Source organism: Lutra lutra, chromosome 3, assembly GCF_902655055.1.
Source record: "Lutra lutra chromosome 3, mLutLut1.2, whole genome shotgun sequence".
Taxonomy (NCBI): Eukaryota; Metazoa; Chordata; class Mammalia; order Carnivora; family Mustelidae; genus Lutra; species Lutra lutra.
In genome coordinates, this window is record NC_062280.1 from 8897381 (window position 1) to 8916388 (window position 19008).

General features: G+C 42.5%; 1 protein-coding gene across 2 annotated transcripts in view; it reads right to left on the reverse strand.

Moving 5' to 3' along the window:
- HECW2 (HECT, C2 and WW domain containing E3 ubiquitin protein ligase 2) overlaps positions 1 to 2581 on the reverse strand; it is a 363970-nt gene extending 361389 nt beyond the window's left edge. Inside the window, exon 1 of one of the 2 annotated variants that reach the window (XM_047720962.1) lies at positions 2562 to 2581. The gene's annotated coding sequence lies outside the window, so the exon portion shown is untranslated. Of the gene's footprint in view, positions 1 to 1421; positions 1480 to 2561 lie in introns of those variants that run through there. The other variant, XM_047720963.1, reaches the window with a different exon arrangement.
- Positions 2582 to 19008: the final 16427 nt, after the last annotated feature.

Sequence of the window (19008 nt, forward strand, 5' to 3'; positions counted from 1 at the left end):
ATAATCTTAAATTCAAAGACATTTCTACTAAGAAAACCGTTTAAACTGCTTCACATAATCACAAATGAGACCAAAATGTGCCAAACAAATAATCAAAACAAATAGCTTAATGATGACTTTTTCAATGTTCAAAGAAAGAAGAAATTAACTGGTTCGGAGATTGGATGGTGAGGTTATAATGTCTCTTTTGGGAGATCAAAACGATGTCTTCCCCACCTTCTACCCCACCCTCTCCCTCTTCCAAACAGTGAAGTGGACAGTTTCTGGAAAATACAATGATCCTTTATGCCCAGCTTCTCTTGTCTGCTTAGGGATACCATCTGTCTCCCACGCTATGTAAACAATCCCCGCAGGAATCTTCTGATGACCAAACAGATTAGCAAATTCCAGATTTTCACACCATTAATAATATCCCCATCCAGATTAGGCCCCTTGCTTTAATAATGCTAATGATAAGCCTAATACCTTATCCTTCTCTGTTTATAGGGACTGTGAGTGTCCTTTTAAAGAAATCTCTCAGAACATACAGAGCCATCTGTTGGGAGGACCGGGTGGGGGAAGCTCTCTCTAGGCAACGAAGACAGGAGCCCTTGAGGGAACCGGGGAAATAATAAAACGAAAATCATACCTGTAAGACAAACGCATACATGAAATTTCACCAGGTGTAATAGAGGACACTACTAATCACACTAAAATCTTTTTTCTTCTAAAAGCCAAAGTACAGAAAATTGCTCAAGAAAAGATAAGTTTCACACTTTGACAAAGATGTCCACACAGCGAGAATTCCGAGTTTCCTTGACTCTGGGGCAGGGACAGCAGAAACAGACCCGGAGGGCTTAAAGCCTCCGGCAAGTTTGCCGACCGTCCCCCTCTATCTATGCTGGCCGCCGAAGCCTGCCTTCTCGAACTTTAATATTGATCCCCCGTAACTCTGCGAGCCCTCCGTCTTGTCTCCAAAGACTTCCAACTCTAAAAGAAATAGCCGTGCCTGCAAAGACGTTCCTGAAGTTGGTTAAGTGTCAAGGAAAAGCACTTGAGCACCGCAAAGGGAGGAAAAGACAGGCAGGGAAGGGCCAAGCTCTGCAGCTGCCCGTCCTCGGAAGCGGCGGCGTCTGAATCTGCAGCCCCGGCTTCCTCCAGGCCCCAGGCCCAGCCGAGGATGCTCCCGGCACATTCCTCACCAGAAAGCAAGGGAGCCCCATGGCCCGCCAGCGAGGCTCAAAGGGCCCCCACGGTCCCAGCTCCCCGGGATAATCCAGCCACGAAACCCGTCCCGGAGCCTCCCCCACCCCCGCATCTCAGGGCCGCGGAAGCCGAAATGTCAAATGAATGACCGCGCCGGGGCGCGAGGAGGGAAACAAAGCCGCCACCCGCCCGCGCGTACCTGCGGCGCGAGGCCCGGGCCCCGGACGCGCACTCACCTGGGGCTCGGGCGCCGCGGGCTGGGCTGGGAACGCGGCCGCGGGGCGGGAGGGCGCCCCCGCAGTCGACCGGACCCGCGGCCCCGGCGCCCTCCGGTCTGTCCGCGCGCGCCGCGGGGAAAGCAGGCGGCCGGGGGCGCCGCCACGCGTCGCATGCAGCTCCCGGCTGCGGCGGCCGCTGCCGAGGGTCCAAGGGCTCCCGCGCCGTCGTCCCCGACCCCGCGACCCGCGGCGGCGACGGCAGAGACGCGGCGCAGGAGCAGAGCGCGCCCGACGCGCCCCTCAGCGGCTCTTCCCGCCGCGCTCCGCAGCGGGCTGGGGCTCCGCTCGCCTTTGTGCTGGCATCTTCCTTCGCTCCCGGCGACACTCGGCGCTCCTCTGGCGGCTCCGCGCCGCCGCCCACCCCCGGGTTACGCCGCGCCCCCCGCGCGACCCGCCGATTGTGCCGAGTCAGCAGCAGCCGCGGCGGGGACGCGCGAAGCCATGTCTCCCGCCCGCGCTCGAGAGGGCGCCGGGGGTCCGGCTGCCGCGCGGAGCTTCACGGCCGAGCTCGGCGGCCCCGGCGGGGCGCGGCGCGGCGCGTCCCCGAGCGGCTCGGCGGCGTTCGGCTCCCCGGCGCTCGCTCCTCTGGTGTCGCCCCGGAGCGGCGCGCCGGCCCGCCGGCGTCTCCCCTCTCGCCGCTCCCCGCCGCGCCGCCCGGCCTCCCTCCCGCCGCCACCCTCCTCCCGCCGGGCTGGCTCCCGCCCCAGGCAGCCGCGGCGCCCCGGCCCGTGCAGAGCGCGGGGTCGGTCCGCTCACCTCTGGCGGCGCCGGCGCCCCTCCTGCTGGCCGCCTGGGCGGCATCTGCCCGCACCTTCCCGCGGGGCACCTGGCTGGGGGCTTCCTGCACGTCGGGGATTGGGGCAGGGGAGGCGGGGGGCGGGGAAAGGACGGGAGGGACGGCCAGACCTCGGCCTGCCGGACCTCCTGAGGAAGGTGCGGGAGAGTGGGACGGGCGCGGCGGGGCGCAGGACGAATCCCAAGGCTGCGGAGGATCCCGAGCCGCTCTCCTGCGGCGCCGAAGGACAGGAGGGTTCTGAGGCGCCGTGCAGGAAGGAGACCCTCTGAAGTCATGCAAGCGGGACTCTTCCTCAATCTCACCGAAAAGCTGAATGGAGGAATGTCATGGCTCGGTTTCCCCACCTGCAAGGGCATGACGGTAATACTCATGTCACCGACACGGGGTGTGGTCGCAATTAAAAATGAATTACTGAAAGCGCTCCGAGCTACTTTGCCTAAAGAGAGCACTAAATTAAAAATTACTGTATTAATACTCTCAGCCTTCTATTTACTTCTTCAGTAGCATCTTCATTGACTCAGCCCCACTTAGGGGAAGGACTGAAAAAGCCAAAATGCAAGGCTATTGCCCTCTATGCGTGGCATCTATCCAGAAGTGGGGGGGAAAGACGTGCTTGATTTTACGGTTTAACAACTATGGCCATATGGAGGAAGCTCCCAAGCATTGCCCCCTTCCCAAATAATGAATATCCATTATTTTGGAATTTTTGAGTTACGTGCTTTCAGTATTATCCATCTCTCCCCTTTCTCTATTAACAGGAATTATATTTTCCTTTGGGAACTACCCCTCCCCCTTGCCCAGGAGTTTTTATGGTTCAGGATCGTGACACCTCCCATCCTCACTCCCCAGAACTGACCAGTTATCATATTCCAGACCATAGTAATTGGTTCTGGGATGGGTATGTTGGTCCCAAAACTCTATCTGGGGCTTTTGCTGAATCAGTTCAGAAAAAGAAGCTCTTTTAACTAGGATAACTAATAAGCCAGTAATAACAAGTACAACCACTTGAAGGAAGCCAGCTTCAAGGGAAGGAAAGCTGAGGGAGAGAGGATGGTGTCTTTTGAGACTTCAGAGGCAAATATGTCTGAATGAATGCTACCCCTAATGCCAATAAATCCCCTTACTCTTAATATCCTTAGATGAGTTTCAATTGTGTCTGTCACCTGTCATTAAAAAAAAAAAAAAAAAAAAAAAGCTTTGACTCATTATTCGCAGAGATCTATCCATTGCTAGGTTAGTCCACAGAATTGATGAACCCTCCCCCCCCCCAGCATGTGGCCAGAAAAAAGAAAAAAAAAAAAAGTCCTATTTTTGTTCCTACTGGAAGAATCAGGATCCCAAGAGATCCCTCATGATGTTCTCTTTCTACAACTTGCTCTAGACCCAGCAACCCCACACCTGCAAACCCTTAACCTCCTGTATTGATTAACCACTGTTACAATTTTGCCTTAAACAAAAAAAGCATAAAAATAAGTAGCACTAAAATGGATCATTATTGCTGCCCTTAGGTTTAAAAAAAAAAAAAAAAACAACTATTTTCTCTTACTTAAAAGGAAGTCCCATCTATCTTTAAAATTTTCTGTATGTCAAGCATAAACCCCGAGGCTAAGGTATCAAATAAGATTAGTAGCAAAGTCATCTAGAATCTCAGCTTTCCAGAGGTGTATAAATGTTGGGTTCTTTCACACTGTGCTCCCCAAACCCATTACCGCCATTACCTTATTTAGGTCTCAGCATCACAGGATCCAGGACAGATTCTCACCTAGCCTGGCTTTGAACCATTCCCATAAAGAAAACTCCTTTATTTCACACGCTGGTCAAGTCTCTGATGAAATTGACCTAACCCTAGAAAATGATTCTTAATATTGAGTCATCGTACTTTTTCACTCCAAGTACAGAAGATAGACTTGTGGACCCCTTGAACTGTGTCTTCTGAGATCTTTGCATGGTCCTTAGCTGTTTATTACATGACACTGACCTAATTCTTCACCATCCTAGGTTACCTCCTTACTATGAACATGTGCAGGTTTGTGGACACTCCCACTGAAGTGTAATGTCCAAAGCTGAACCCAAAGGCAGATTCCAAGAAACTTAAGCTTCAAGCCCCAACACCACAGGAGGAGTCCTAAAAGTATGCTCACTTGGCTTTATGTTTCTATAAAGATTTTTGAAAGTAAAATATTTTAATCTCAAGAGACTGCTGTGTCTTTGTATCTAACTTCCTTTCTGTCATAATTTTCCTTCCATCTGGAAGCATCCGAGTGGTAGGCATTTTGGGCATCTGGCTAAGGGAAAGTTGAGTTTGTTAGATGGAATAAATGTATGGGGGTCTGTGGGCATTACAGCCCATAGTTATAGTGACATTATTCCAGCTGCTTGAAGGTCTACTGTCATCTGGATCACAGGGTGTTGTGACACTAAGGCGGAGGGCCAGACATCTTATCAGCAAATGAATGAGTCCCTCAGAATCCAGCATGGAAGTATACAGGTAACGAGGTAGGCAATATTTGAAATACATGGATCCAGAACAAGAATGTGGAAAATGCCCCCCCATCTTATTATATAGAAAAGAACTTTTTCCATATTTGACAACAATCTTAAAAATGTAGATGGCTTTTCCAGTAGGGACTGAAAGGAATCTCTTTTAAACTATCAATAATAAAAACACATTTCAATCAACTATGCTAATGGAAAGATTGAGATATCTGTTAATGTTGTAGAATAAAATGTGGCAGAATCATTTTTACATAAAGAGGAAAACAGAGTATGCAGACAGAGTGTAGGAAAAAGTATTATAAAAGTATATTAGGCAATTAATTATTTTCAAATCATGGTATGTTTTATACTTGCTGATGTCTGATACTTGTGAATGGATTTTAATTTGTAATCTGTGATTTTTTTATTCTAAATATTTTCTTGTATTTATGTATTCTTTTCCTTAAAAAGGCTCTGAGCTGTATTATCTTCAGACTCCAAAAAACATGGATCTATCCCCTGATACTCTAAATGTGGCCTCTAAGTACAATAATGCTTTGAGATGTCCATTTCTGTCATATTTCATCTATCAACCATTATAAGAAAATGAATGGCTAATTATAACTAGGGAATTGGGACAATAACTAAAGGACACCCATTGGAATGCCAACATATAACAAATGTATTGCAACTTATCTATATTTTTAAAGAAAGTATACCAAACCTAACTGGTTCATTGTTTTCTTAGTGGCTCTGATTTATTTACTCTGCTGTAATTCAGTGATGCCCTTAGGTGCTAAGAAGGTATAACATGTTTTTGCCTCTGTGCCACTATCCTTAGACTATCAGTTTTTTTGTAGTGGAGGCACTGAAAAAAATAACTTTCTTCTTAGAACCCCGTATTTTTCCTACCTATTACCTTTTCTTTTATTGATAGTCTTATCTCATTCTAAGTTCCTGCTTATGGTCTGGTATGGAGTCTATAGACTAGGTATATATTCTTATTAGAACTTTTTCTAGAATGGATTGTGGGAGGAAGGCAGGTCAGTGAAGACTGTGCATGAACTTTAGGGCACACCTTTTGTGGCTTCGATTTTGGTTGCTTGGAATCCTTTCACGCTTTCTTCTAATTTCTCACCCATTACCAATGGCAAAAACTCTAGATCGTCCCTTTCATGTATGCCTGATTATGCCTTATATTATATATGCCTTACATATTTAATAACCACTTAATGTGAGCCAAGCATTCTTCTAAGTGTTGAAGATGCAAAAGACAGGAGAATAGACAACCCCTACCTTTATAAAGCTTATGTTCTAATAGGATAGGGAAGGAGAGGTCAAATAATCAGGTCTGGCAGAAAGTGTGAATGTTTACAATATCCATATATTCCTCTGGATTTTCCATTCTTTGACTTTAAGATAGCCATGTGATCACTGCCGGCAAATAGAATTTAAGCAGCAGTGATGGTTGTCACTTCTGGCTCTGGAGATTAAGAATCCAATGTGACTTCTCTCATCCTCTTCACCTTCACCGAAACCACAGAGCCCATATATTGCAGTGGTATCGTCCCAAGACGGAAGGAGCCTGGATCCCTGAACCATCACTTAGAGGAAAGCTGACTAACTGACATAAGACTATGATGTCATCAAGAAATAAAGTGTTAACAAAAATTAGATATGGGGTGATTCGTTACATCAGTCACTATCCATGATCTTGACTGCAAAGGAAATTGGTAACTTAAAATAAGGTATTGCTATAATTAAAACCTAAAATATGTATCATTTACTCGGGGGTTCAACAGCAAGCAGCAAGGAAACTAACAGTGGAAGCTAGAAAGATGGGTAAAGAGAATCAAGAAGTACAAACTTCCAGTTATAAAATAAATCAGTCATGGGCATGTAATGTACAGCATGAGGAATATAGTCAATAATATTGTATTAACTTTATATGGTGACAGATAATAAGTAGACTTATGATGATCATTTCACAATGTGTATAAATGATGAATCACTGTATTATACACCTAAAATAATATTGTATACCAATTATACCACAATATAAAAAAAGAAAATATTGGTAGCATAAGGCAAAGCATCACAATAAATAGATGAACTAGGAAATAAATCACCAGTTTTCAAAAATAAATGAGAGTAGAGATAGTCTAGACATTTGGGCCTCTCCAAGAGGTAAAAAGGCTGACTGCTTTTAGATCCCAAATAGTAAAAATGGGATTTGTTAAGATTTGCAGAGACAAAAGCTCAGTAAAACTGAGCCATGGAAAAGATCAGATTTGAGGGTGTGGTTAGATAGCCTCAGGGTTACCATTTAATTGAGAGAAGTTTAAAACTTATGTTTCAAAAAACACTTTGGGTGTAGTTACTGGCACATGCAACTGACTGGAATTTTTTTTTAATCACAAATAAGTTTATTTCAGACAAAATTCTATTACCAAAGAAACTATGAGCCCGGACAAAAAAATTATTTGCCCGTTCAAGACTTAACATAACTTTCCATGTGCAAGAAACAGACTTTGAATGCTGTATACCCTTTGCAAGGAGAGACCATAACATTCCTCATTTATTTTTTTTTTTTAAGATTGTATTTATTCATTTGAGAGGAAGAGAGAGAGAATGAGCGGGGTGGGGGGCAGCACTGGGAGAAGCAGACTCCCCACTGAATAGGGAGCCCTTCATGGGGCTGGATCCCGGGACCCCAGGATCACAACCTCAGCCAAGGCACCCCAACATTCCTCATTTCATATGTGGCCAGGCAAGATAATGGAGAAGGAAGAACCACACAGAGGTGGAAGAGGAAAGGATGAGGGTAGAGGGAAACAATGGACAAAGAAGATTCTCCCTGAGACAAAAGCAGAATTTAATCATGCGCCCTGCCAAACTGCTACGCCTGGGGTACATCATAATGTCTACCCACAGGATTCAAGCATTACTCTGCACAAGATTGCCGTGAATCTTCCATTCTTTCTTTTCCAAATGTGGTATCCATTCTAGGTGTGAATCATTACAATTGGACTTCCTAGGAGGCAGACATCTTGTCCTATTGGATCATAAGTTCTTACTACACATAAAGCTCCACATCTGGACTTGACAGAGGACAGAGGACCCAAGGATCTTGAATTTAGAACTAGAAAAAAATGACTAGACTGTTTTCCTTAGGGAGAAAATGAGTGTTTTTTAAATACAGGAATATATTTGTTTTCTATTGTTGCATAACCAATTACCACAACTTCAGTAGCTTAACACAAAACACATGATTTCATAGTCTCTGTGGGGGGAAAATGTAGACACAGCTCAGCTAGAACCTCTGCTCAGGTCTCCCAAGGCTTCAGTCAAGGTATCTGCCTACTGTATTCACACCTGAAGTCCTGACAAGGGAAAAAATCCACTCTCCCGGTGTGTTGACAGAATTCAGCTCCTTATGGCTTTTGAACTAATGGCATCTTGTTCCTTCACAGCCAGTAGGAGAACCTGTCTTTCCTGTCTTTTAAGACGAAGTCTTATGTAACATAACTTAATCAAGAGAGTAACATTTTATCACTTTTGCCATATTCTATTGGTTAGAGGCGAGTCACAGATCTCACCCACACTCAAGGAAAAGGAATTTATGAGGACGTGACTCACCGGGGGACTTAGCTCATTGTCCTTCTAGAAGTGGAACAACTGGATAATTGGTGAACAGAAGCTAAATATATGGGTTTTTACCAATAGTGATTGGTAACGTGCACTGCTATTTTACCCAGGCTGCTTTAGGGTGAAGTAGGCCGTGTGACTGGTTCTATCCAATGAAATGTGAGTACAATGTGGATCATTTCTAGACTGATGCAACTGTCCTTTGGTTGGTGTCAGGGCAGCCTGTGAGATGATCTCCTTACTTAACTTTAAATATAAACTGAAGAATGTTCTGGAAGATAGCAGAGTAGGACGCTCCAGGAATCTGTTTCGGCTTAGACAACAATTGCATTCTCAGAATCTGTCTGATGTAACTATTTTAGAACTCTGGGGTCTGTGGAAGGCTTGCAACTTCTAGGGTAATACTCAGTATGGTAAACTGTGACTAATTTTGGCCAATTGCAGCTCTCATTGCAGTAGCAGCGTCCCATCCTCCATCCCTGGCCCCATGGCAGGCAGTTCTGCACATGTTCCTAGAGTAACTTGCACACAGCTTTTGGGAGCCAGGGTGGACAAAAAGGACCCTGTCCTCCAGTTAGCTGGGATCTGTCCTCTGATCACTGACGGCTCCTTCTGATCACAGAGGCGCAGACAATGGAGCAAGTGATCATCCTTGTTGCACCTAACCCCCTTGATGCTAAACCTTTCCCCTCTGGCTGAAGTGACTGCCGGCAGATTTAAAAAGCTAGCACCCTTTCTCTCACCCACTTTATTTGCCACATTTTACCCTTTGGGGGAGCCATATATTAAAGATTAAGACCTTTAAAAGTGTATACAGGGAAAATCTGGAATTAACCATACATTCCCTGAGAAAGGATCAGATTAAGGTTACAATTCAGGCTGATCCTTAGCACGGAGGTAGCCTACAGCAACTCAAAAAGAATAACAGAAAACAGCAAACCCTGGGAAAAGGGGAGAATCTGATTTACCGAGTTACCACATTATTAGATAGGACAATGGAAATTATTGAGTCTAAGGAACAGAAAGAAAAAAGATTTAAAACTGTGAACAGAGCCTAAGGAGCCAGTAGGACACCCTCAAGCAGACCATGGGAGTCTTAGAAGGGGGGAAGAGAAAGGGACAGAGATAATGTTTGAAGAAATAATGCCTGAAAAATTCCCAAATTTGATGAAAATATGAACATAAACATCCAAGAAGCTCAACAAACTCCAAGCAAGATTAACTCAAAGAGACCCATTATGACCAAAGTATCAAAAGATAGACAATCTTGAAAGCATCAAGACAGAAGCAAATCGTCATATACAAGGGATCCTCAGATTAATCTAAGATTAACAGCGGATTTCAATTTCTCGTTGGAAACTTCAGAGGCCAGTAGACAGTAGGCTGATATATTCAAAGTGCTAAAAGAAAAAAAAAAAAGTCAGCCCCGAATCCTGTATCTGGCAAAACTGTCCTTCAAGGGTGAGGGAGAAATTAAGACATTCCCAGATAAACAAAAACTGAGGGACTCCATGACCACTAGACAAGAAATGCTCAAAGGAGTCCTACAAGGTAAAATGAAAGGACTCTAAACAGTAACTTCCAGCTGTATGGAAAAATAAAAACCTCAACAAAGATAAATACATGGGTAATTATAAAAGCTGGTGTTATTGTAACAATGGTTTATTACTGCACTTTGTTTTCCCCCATGAGTTAAAAGATTAATGCATTTAAAGAAAAAGATATTCATGGAAAAGTTAGGATTACTGTAACTTTGGTTTGTAACTCCAAATCTTGTTTTCTATCTAATTTAAGAGACCAATGCATTTAAAATAATTATTCATTTATATTTTGGGTGCACACAGGTATGAAGATACAATTCTGTGACTCTATGATTCCACTTACATGAGGTACTTAGAGCAGTCAAAGTCATTTAGGGAGAAAGAAGAATGGGAAGTTATTTTTTGATGGGTATAGAGTTTCAGTTTTACAAGATGAAAGAGTTATGGGGAGGAGTGGTGGTGATGATCACACAACACTATGAATGTATTTAACTCTGCAAAACTGTACACTTAAAAAGTTAAGATGGTAAGTTTTATGTTATGTGTGTTTTACCACAATAAAAATAAATGAATAAATAAAACAAAGGGAAGCAAGTGTCCCTGCCCTAACTCATCCACCACCAAGCCAAACCTGGGGAGAACGTATACTTTGAGAGCCACATCTGTCACACCATGGGCCTCTTCTATCCCTTTCTGCCTTCTTTTCCCATGACGTGATGGAACTGGAAGAGATGTCCTTCTTTGACTTTCCTTTCCTGTCTGCTTGGGACTTGCTTTGGCTAAAAATGAGCCTTTGGGCTGCCCAATGTCTTCATACCAATGCACTCCTTCCCAAACCCAGCCTCATTGCTAAGCCTTAATGAGGCCCGGAGGAGGGCAAAAAAATCAATTTTAGGGAAACTAAATCAGAAGGCAATTCTAAAACATTACAGTTGCATTATTAACACAGAGTATCTAACTTCTTAACTAATTTCAATATATAATATCTCATTGAAGAAACGAATCCCATTATTATCTCAACAGGTAGGAAATTGAAATGGTAGAAAGGCTAAGTCATTTGCCAGGACTAGCATGAGGCCTCTGGCTCCTCATCCTGTGTTTTGTCCACCATGGTGTAGTGTCCCTTTCATTAAAATAAGATGGCTTTTAAATTACTTTTTAAAGTTTTGTTTCCTTAAGATGCCTAATACTAATCCCATGCTTACTCAAATCACTCACCAGCTCAGATCACTTTTACATTTGTTTGATTTCCTTATTCGTTTCTTACTCTCTTATTGTTTTCCTCTTATTAACATCTTTCTTAGTATTACCATCTTTTATAGCATTTTCAGTAATATTCAAATATGAAGAGTCCCAATTGCTTGTTGAATGACTATCACAATTTAAGAGAAGTCAAAATAAAGATGTGGATAGATATCCCCAAGAAGATGTATTTTAAGGGGCACATGCACCTGAATATTTATAGCAGCAATGTCCACAATAGCCAACCTATGCAAAGAGCCTAGATGTCCATCAACAGATGAATGGATAAAGAAGATTTGGTGTATATACACAATGGAATACTATGCACCCATAAAAAAATGAAATCTTGCCATTTGCAACAACATGGAAGGAACTAGAGGGTATTATGCTAAGTGAAATAAGTCAATCAGAGAAGGAGAATTATCATATGGTCTCTCTGATATGAGGAATTTGAGAGGCAGGGTGGGGATTATGGGGAAAGGGAGACAAACCATAAGAGACTCTTAATCTCAGGAAACAAACTGAGGGTTGCTGGAAGGGAAGTGGGGTGGAAGGGATAGGGTGGTTGGGTAATGGACATTGAGGAGGGTATATGCTATGGTGAGTGCTGTGAATTGTGTAAGACTGATGATTCACAGACCTGTACCCCTGGGGCAAACAATACATTATATGTTAATAAAATTTTTTAAAAATTTTTTTAATTTAAAAAAAAGAAAGAAAAAAAGAGGACATATTGTGGTTATGTAATAAGAAATACCATAAATGTGGGGCGCCTGGGTGGCTCAATGGGTTAAAGCCTCTTCCTTCGGCCCAGGTCATGATCCCAGGGTCCTGGGATCGAGCCCCACATCGGGCTCTCTGCTCAGCAGGGAGCCTGCTTCCTCCTCTCTCTCTGCCTGCCTCTCTGCCTACTTGTGATCTCTGTCAAATAAATAAATAAAATCTTTAAAAAAAATACCATAAATGCTTTAAAAATCCAAAATGTGGGACACCTGGGTGGCTCCGTTTTTAAGCATCTGCCTTCCGCTCAGGTCATGATCCCAGGATCCTGGGATCAAGCCCCACATCGGGCTCCCTGCTCAACAGGAACCCTGCTTCTCCCTCTCCCACTTCTCCTGCTGGTGTTCCCTCTCTCACTGTCTCTCTCTGTCAAATAAATAAAGTCTTTAAAAAAATTTTTTTTAAATCCAAAATGTATATTAAGCCTGGCATATTTTTCTTGTTAGTGAACAAATATGTCAGATAAACCCAGCATTTCTACTTGGCTCAGAATTCCAACCTACACACGATTCTGTCTGGAGAGAACACTGTAGCTTTGGCCAAAGAAAAGACATCTTTCCTAGCAGTTGTACCATTATTGAAACTTGAGCGAAATAGTTTACGTCACGATCTAGTTCAAGGTCACAGAGAGATAACAGGTGAAGCAGCAGTTAATCTAAGGAGATGTAAAGGGAAACAGACATGTAGAAAATACATTGTGTAATTAAAGGTGAGAGTGAGGTCCTAGGAAAATAATATAAAATTTACAAAAAAGTTTAATTATGACGTCCTGTTAAGAGTTATTCTCGCCCCGTGTCCTAGGACCAATGGTTATATACCGCATACAGCTTATCCTTTCACACTCGTTTTCTCCGGAGACATCCTCTGGAGACCCATGCTTCTGGAGACCCATGCTTCTCCCTTCTCTGCCCTGCTTTGTGTGCAAGGGAGACTGATCCATATGGACTGCATCACAGGCTCCCTTGCTCCCTAGCACTGGAAGAGATTGGAGGGTAGGAGGAGAGTGGGGGTAGAGGGTTTTCTTCCCACATTCCTCCCTGACTTGGTGATGTATTTCCAGTACTCACTCTGTCGGCCAGTCCCCCTCCCACTTACCCAGCCCTTGCTGCACTCCAGGACCTCATGGCCTTTCCTTACCCCTTTGTCCCTTAGACAGCAGCAGTTTCCCACTGTTTCTGATTCCTGGGTGTCCTGGCACTTCCTGTCAGTTTTCTTAACTCTGCCCAAGTTTCTGTGAATAGACTTTTCTTGACATTGGTACAACATTCCAGGGAAGCGTGCCTTCTATTTTCTGCTGGGCTCCTGATCGGCATTCTTTTCCAGGATATTTATAGTTTACAAAATGATGGATTTAGACACAGAAGTATATTTAAAGTAGACAGTGTTTGTAATTCAGATCAATAAAGTTCAAATCAGTAGAGCTTCAATCAATTACCACCAAGTAATTTCAGACCTAGATTCGTTGAGAGTTTCTGAAGGTTCAAAAATTTCAATTTTATCCATTCACCCAAAGATGACAAAACCATAGGAATCTGTTCTTGCCAAATTCATGGGACACTGGGTTATATTTCCAGACTTCCTTTTATTAACTTGAAGAAGAGAATCGGACACCAGAACTGTTAAACCATCAGCTCAGGGGGTCTCCATTTTGGTAGAAAATATCATTTAGAGCCTCAAATTACAGATCAGATGTTTGCATCATGGTGAACACAGAGTTAGAATAGAATCATTGTATACTTTTAGGGGCTTTTCCTATGAATTTAACTGACATAATAAATTGCCTTTATAAATTTCAAGTATATGCCTGCATGAAAACAACAACAGAACCAAAGAGTACTAAAGTAATGAACAAGTTACAATTAATCAGTAACATAGGGGAATCCCACAAGTGTAATGCTCAATGAAAGAAGACAGATACAGACAGGCATATACTGTATGACTCAATTTATGTAAGCACAAAACAAGGAAAGCTAGTCAAGGTCATTTAGAAGTTACAATGGTACTTACCTTGGTGCAGGGGTGAAAATGAGGGTTATGACTGGAAGAGAACCATGAGGGAGGATTTCGGAAAGCTGGTGGTGTTCTTTTTTCTTAATCTGGGTGCTAGTTATACAATCCTTGTGCAAATAGATCAGTCTGTGAAAATTTATCAAACTATACATTTATAATAGGAGTGCATATTTTTGTATTTGTACCACAGTTCACTAAAAAGTTGTTTGTTTTTTAATTTACTAGTACTGCTTCTAGAACTAAAGCTTCTCTGTTTTGGGCAATACAGTAGATCCACTGACCAGCTACCACCAACTTTGTATCTCCAGTGCATATCCATTGTCAGTTCTGCAGATTCTATCATGATACTATCTCAAATACTGATGTTCAACATCACGATGATTTTGTATTAGCTTATAAAATGAATGAATGATGAAACAATGATAACACTCAAGTCCCATTTCACAAAATTCTTAGAAATAATTTCTTAGACCGGGCTATTTCCGGAAAGAGTTCCATTAGAAACACTATTTATGTGCCTCTAGATAGATCAAAGCAGTGATTTGTAATGAGATGTGTGCCTTGGAATCTTACCTCCACACCTAGTGAGTCAAAGCCTCTGTGAGTAAAGTTTCCCTCTTTCATATCATATATATTTTCAGAATGTGTCCTGGGTGAATCAGACTTACTTCTCTACTTAAAAACCACTCTCCTCTTCCAGAATGTATTGGAACACCAATGTTCGTAGCAGCATTATTCACAATAGTCAAAAGGTAGAAACAGGGGCGCCTGGGTGGCTCAGTGTGTTAAGCCTCTGCCTTCGGCTCAGGTCATGATCTCAGGGTCCTGGGATTGAGCCCCACATTGGGCTCTCTGCTCAGCAGGGAGCCTGCTTCCCTTCCTCTCTCTCACTGCCTGTCTCTCTGCCTACTTGTGATCTGTCTGTCAAATAAATAAATAAAATCTTTAAAAAAAGAAAAAAAAAGGTAGAAACATCCCAAATGTCCCTGAATGAATGGATAAACAAAATCTGATATAAACACGCCATGGAATATTATTCAGCTTTAAAAGGAATGAAATTCTGATACATGCTACAATATGGGTGAACCTTAATAATTTTATGCTAAGTCAGACACAGTAAGACAAATCTTATTTGACTCCATTTATATGAGGTCCCTAGAGTGGTTAAATTCATAGAAACAGACTGTGGAATCGTGGTTGCCAGGAACTGGGTAGAAGGGGAATAGAGAGTTAATGTTCCGTAGACGCAGATTTCAGTTTGGGAATATGAAAGAGTTCTGAAGATGAACGATGTGAGGGCTGCACAGCATTGTGAGTTCACTTACTGCCACTAAATATAAGCTTAAAAATGGTTAATACAGCAAATTTTATGGTATGTGTATATATTTATTTGAAAGACAGAGCACGTGTATGAGCAGGGGAAAGGACAGAGGCAGAGGGAGAAGCAGACTCTCCACTGAGCAGGGAGCCTGATTATGGGGCTTGATCCCAGGACCCTGGGACCATGACCTCAGCCAAAAGCAGACGCTTAACTGACTGAGCCGCCCAAGCGCCCCTTATGGTAGGTATAATTTACTACCCAAAAAACTACTTTTCTTGAATCTTATTTGGCTTATTTTATAAGAAAATAAGCTAAGAGTTCACACTGTTGGAGGAAGATCATAAAATGAAAGCCAAGCTCCATCTAAGAACCTCTCATGGCACCAGCAACCCTCTCCTTGAAGGCCAGAGTTCCTGGTAGACTTGCATATAGACAAGAGATTTGTACACTGGCCATTTTAGTTCTTGTTCATTTTGTCTGGATGTTGACTTGGTAGAACAAGCATTATGTAGTTGGCTACATATGGTTCCTCTGGCCTCTTGATTAAAAGCAGCCTTATCTCAAGCAGCTGGGTGGCTCAGTCAATTAAGCATCTACTCTTTTGATTTTGGCTCAGGTCATAATCTTGGGGTGGTGAGATCCAGCCCCATGTCTGGCTCCATAATGAGATTTTCTCTCCCTCTCCCTTGGCCCCTCCTCCCCCCTCAAAGAAATAATTAAATCTTAAAAAAAAAAAAAAAGTCAGCCTCATCTCATCAAAGCTAAGCACTACCTATCAACAGTTGCCGTGCCAGAGGGACCTTGCATGAACAACATTCTGAACCCTTACTAATGAACATGAATGAAACCCTACAACAAAGAATTTCATTCCAGGGACGCCTGGGTGGCTCAGTCGGTTAAGCGTCTGCCTTCAGTTCAAGTCATGATCCCAGGGTCCTGGGACTGAGCTCCATGTCAGGCTCCCTGTTCAGTAGGGAGTCTGCTTCTCCCTCTCCCTCTGACCCTTCCTTCCACTTGTGCATGCTCTCTGTCTCTCAAATAATGAGAAATAAAATCTTAAAAAAAAAATTTCATTCTATTTTGTCTTGACTCATCTAAAGAAAATATTATTTTTCTGTGGGAATTATCATATAATTGTTTCTAATAATAATGGTAGTGTATTATTTTAGGCATTTGATTATTTCGGATTAGTTTGTTCATAATAAGGTTTGTTATACCCACCTAGCTATCAAAGGAAACAGGAAAATTCTCATGGCCTTCATATGCTTGCTCCTTTTTGGGGAAGAATTCTGGTTCAATGAAAATATTCAACATAAGAAGTTTTTCAGAATGTTTAGTATGTATCAACAATGTTAGCAAATTGCACTGTGATTAAAATTGTCCAAATATCTCTTTTGTAACCATTGTGTTCATGGCAATCAGGCTTTCAGTGGTAGGTCTCTTAATATAATTATGAACTCTCCAATCCACTTTCTGAAATCCAGTTCCAAATACATTCTTTTTTCTATTATTAACTAAAGTTGGAGCAAATGTAAGTACTATTACTACTCTAACCCACTACCGCTGCCAAAAAAAAAAACCCCAAAAACAAAAACAAACGAACGAAAAAGAAATTTTACAAGCAAAATAACTAATAAAATTAAACTGTGGGGACTTTTACCTAACTATGGTTCCAAATTAAAGTGCATTGATTAAGGTCATCCTCTTTTTATTTTTTTTTAAAGATTTTATTTATTTATTTATTTGAAAGACAAGGGATCACAAATAGTCAGAGAAGCAGGCAGAGAGAGAGAGAGAGGGGGAAGCAGGCTTCCTGCTGAGCGGAAAGCCCAATGCGGGGCTCTATCTCAGGACCCCGAGATCATGACCTGAGCTGAAGGCAGAAGCTTAACCACTGAGCCACCCACTTAACCCACTGACCAGCACCCCGGTCATCCTCTTTTTAGATGAGTCATGCTTTTATGATTGCAAATGACCACCAACTGGTCATGGTTTGACTTGTGATTTTGCAACTTTATGACAGTGCAAAAATGTTATGCATTCAATGGAAACTGTACCTTGAATTTTGAAAATTTTTTAAGAGTTTATTTATTTATTTGACAGACAGAGATCACAACTAGGCAGAGAGGCAGGCGGGTGGGGGGGGGGGAAGCAGACTCCCCGTGGAGCAGAAAGCCAGACGCAGGGCTCCATCCCAGGACTCTGGGATCATGACCTGAGCCAAAGGCAGAGGCTCAACCCATTGAGCCACACAGGCGCCCCTAAATTTTGAATTTTGATTTTTTTCCCCCAGCTGGTGGTGTGTAGTATGGTACCCTTTCATGATGTTGGACAGCAGCAACAAGCCACAGCTCCCAGTCAGCCACACAATCACAAGGGTCAGCAACCAATACACTTAAAACTATCAGTACTGATACAACCCTTGTTTTCCCTTTCAGTATCATATTCAATAAATTACTTGAGAAATGCAAAATTTTATTATCAAATAGACTTTGTTTTAGATGATTTTGCCCTACTGTAGGTTAATGCAAGTGCTCTGAGCGTGTTTAAGATAGACTAGCCTAAGCCGTAGTGTTCAGTGAGTCAGGTTTATTAAACACACGTTCAACTTAACACTATTTTCAACTTATGATGGATTTATCAGGACTGATTAATGGACTGTACTAAAGCAGCAAAACACTTCACATATTCGTTACTTCCCGCTCCAGGAGAAACAGACAGAACCTATTTCCCTGGTAACAGAACAGTGTATTAGTTTCCTATTGCTTCTGTAACAAATTACCACAATGTCAACAGCTTATAAATCACAAATGTATTACCTTGCCGCCCTGGAGTTCAGGAGCCTGAAATCAGTTTCACTGGACTAAAAAGTGAAGGTGTCATTAGCCTTGCCTTTGTGGGACCTTAGGGGAATCTTTTTCTCTGTCTTCTCTGGCTTCTAGATGTCACCTCTATTCCCTGGCTCATGACACCTCCTTCCATCTTCAAAGCCCATCACTCCAACCTCTACTTCCACTGTTCCATCTCTTTCTTCTATCTTTAACATTCTTGCCTCCCTAAGGATCCTTGTGAATACATTGGACCCACCTATAATTCAAGATAATCTATCTCAAGATTCTTAAATGCAATAGTATCAGCCAAGTTCCTTTTGCCATGTAGGAGGGTAACATATTCACATAACTAAGCTGCCCATTATCAGTCTATCATACATAGCTGTATCTCCAGCTAAAACATTACATATACAAGCTTCTCTTCCACATGTAATTATAAGATTAAATTTTGGCAAGTGAGATGTAATAGGCAGAACTTCTAGGTAGAACAATTAAAGGAAGTTGATTTAACTGCAAAATGCACCCTTTTGTTCTTCTTTTCTTCCTCCCTTCTGCCCAAAACATAGACGTGATGACTTGAGTTCAGCAGCTACATTGGACCCTGAGGTTAACACTGGAAATAGAATTCATGACTTGGATAAGGAAGCAGAAAAGGCAAAATAAGCCTGGGCCTTTGAGGGTCACTGTGCCAACTTGAAATGCCAAACTCTGGGCTTATTTTACATGAGAGAATAATCTCTTGTGTACATAAGTCACTGTTTGTGCTTATGTTACCACCATCGAAACACAATTCTTGCCTAATTGATATTGTCTAATTTAGCAAATCTATCTTGTCAGTTGATCAGGGAGTGTTTGTTGTGAGTCATACTACCCTGCGTACATCTGTAATTAGTTGGGCTTT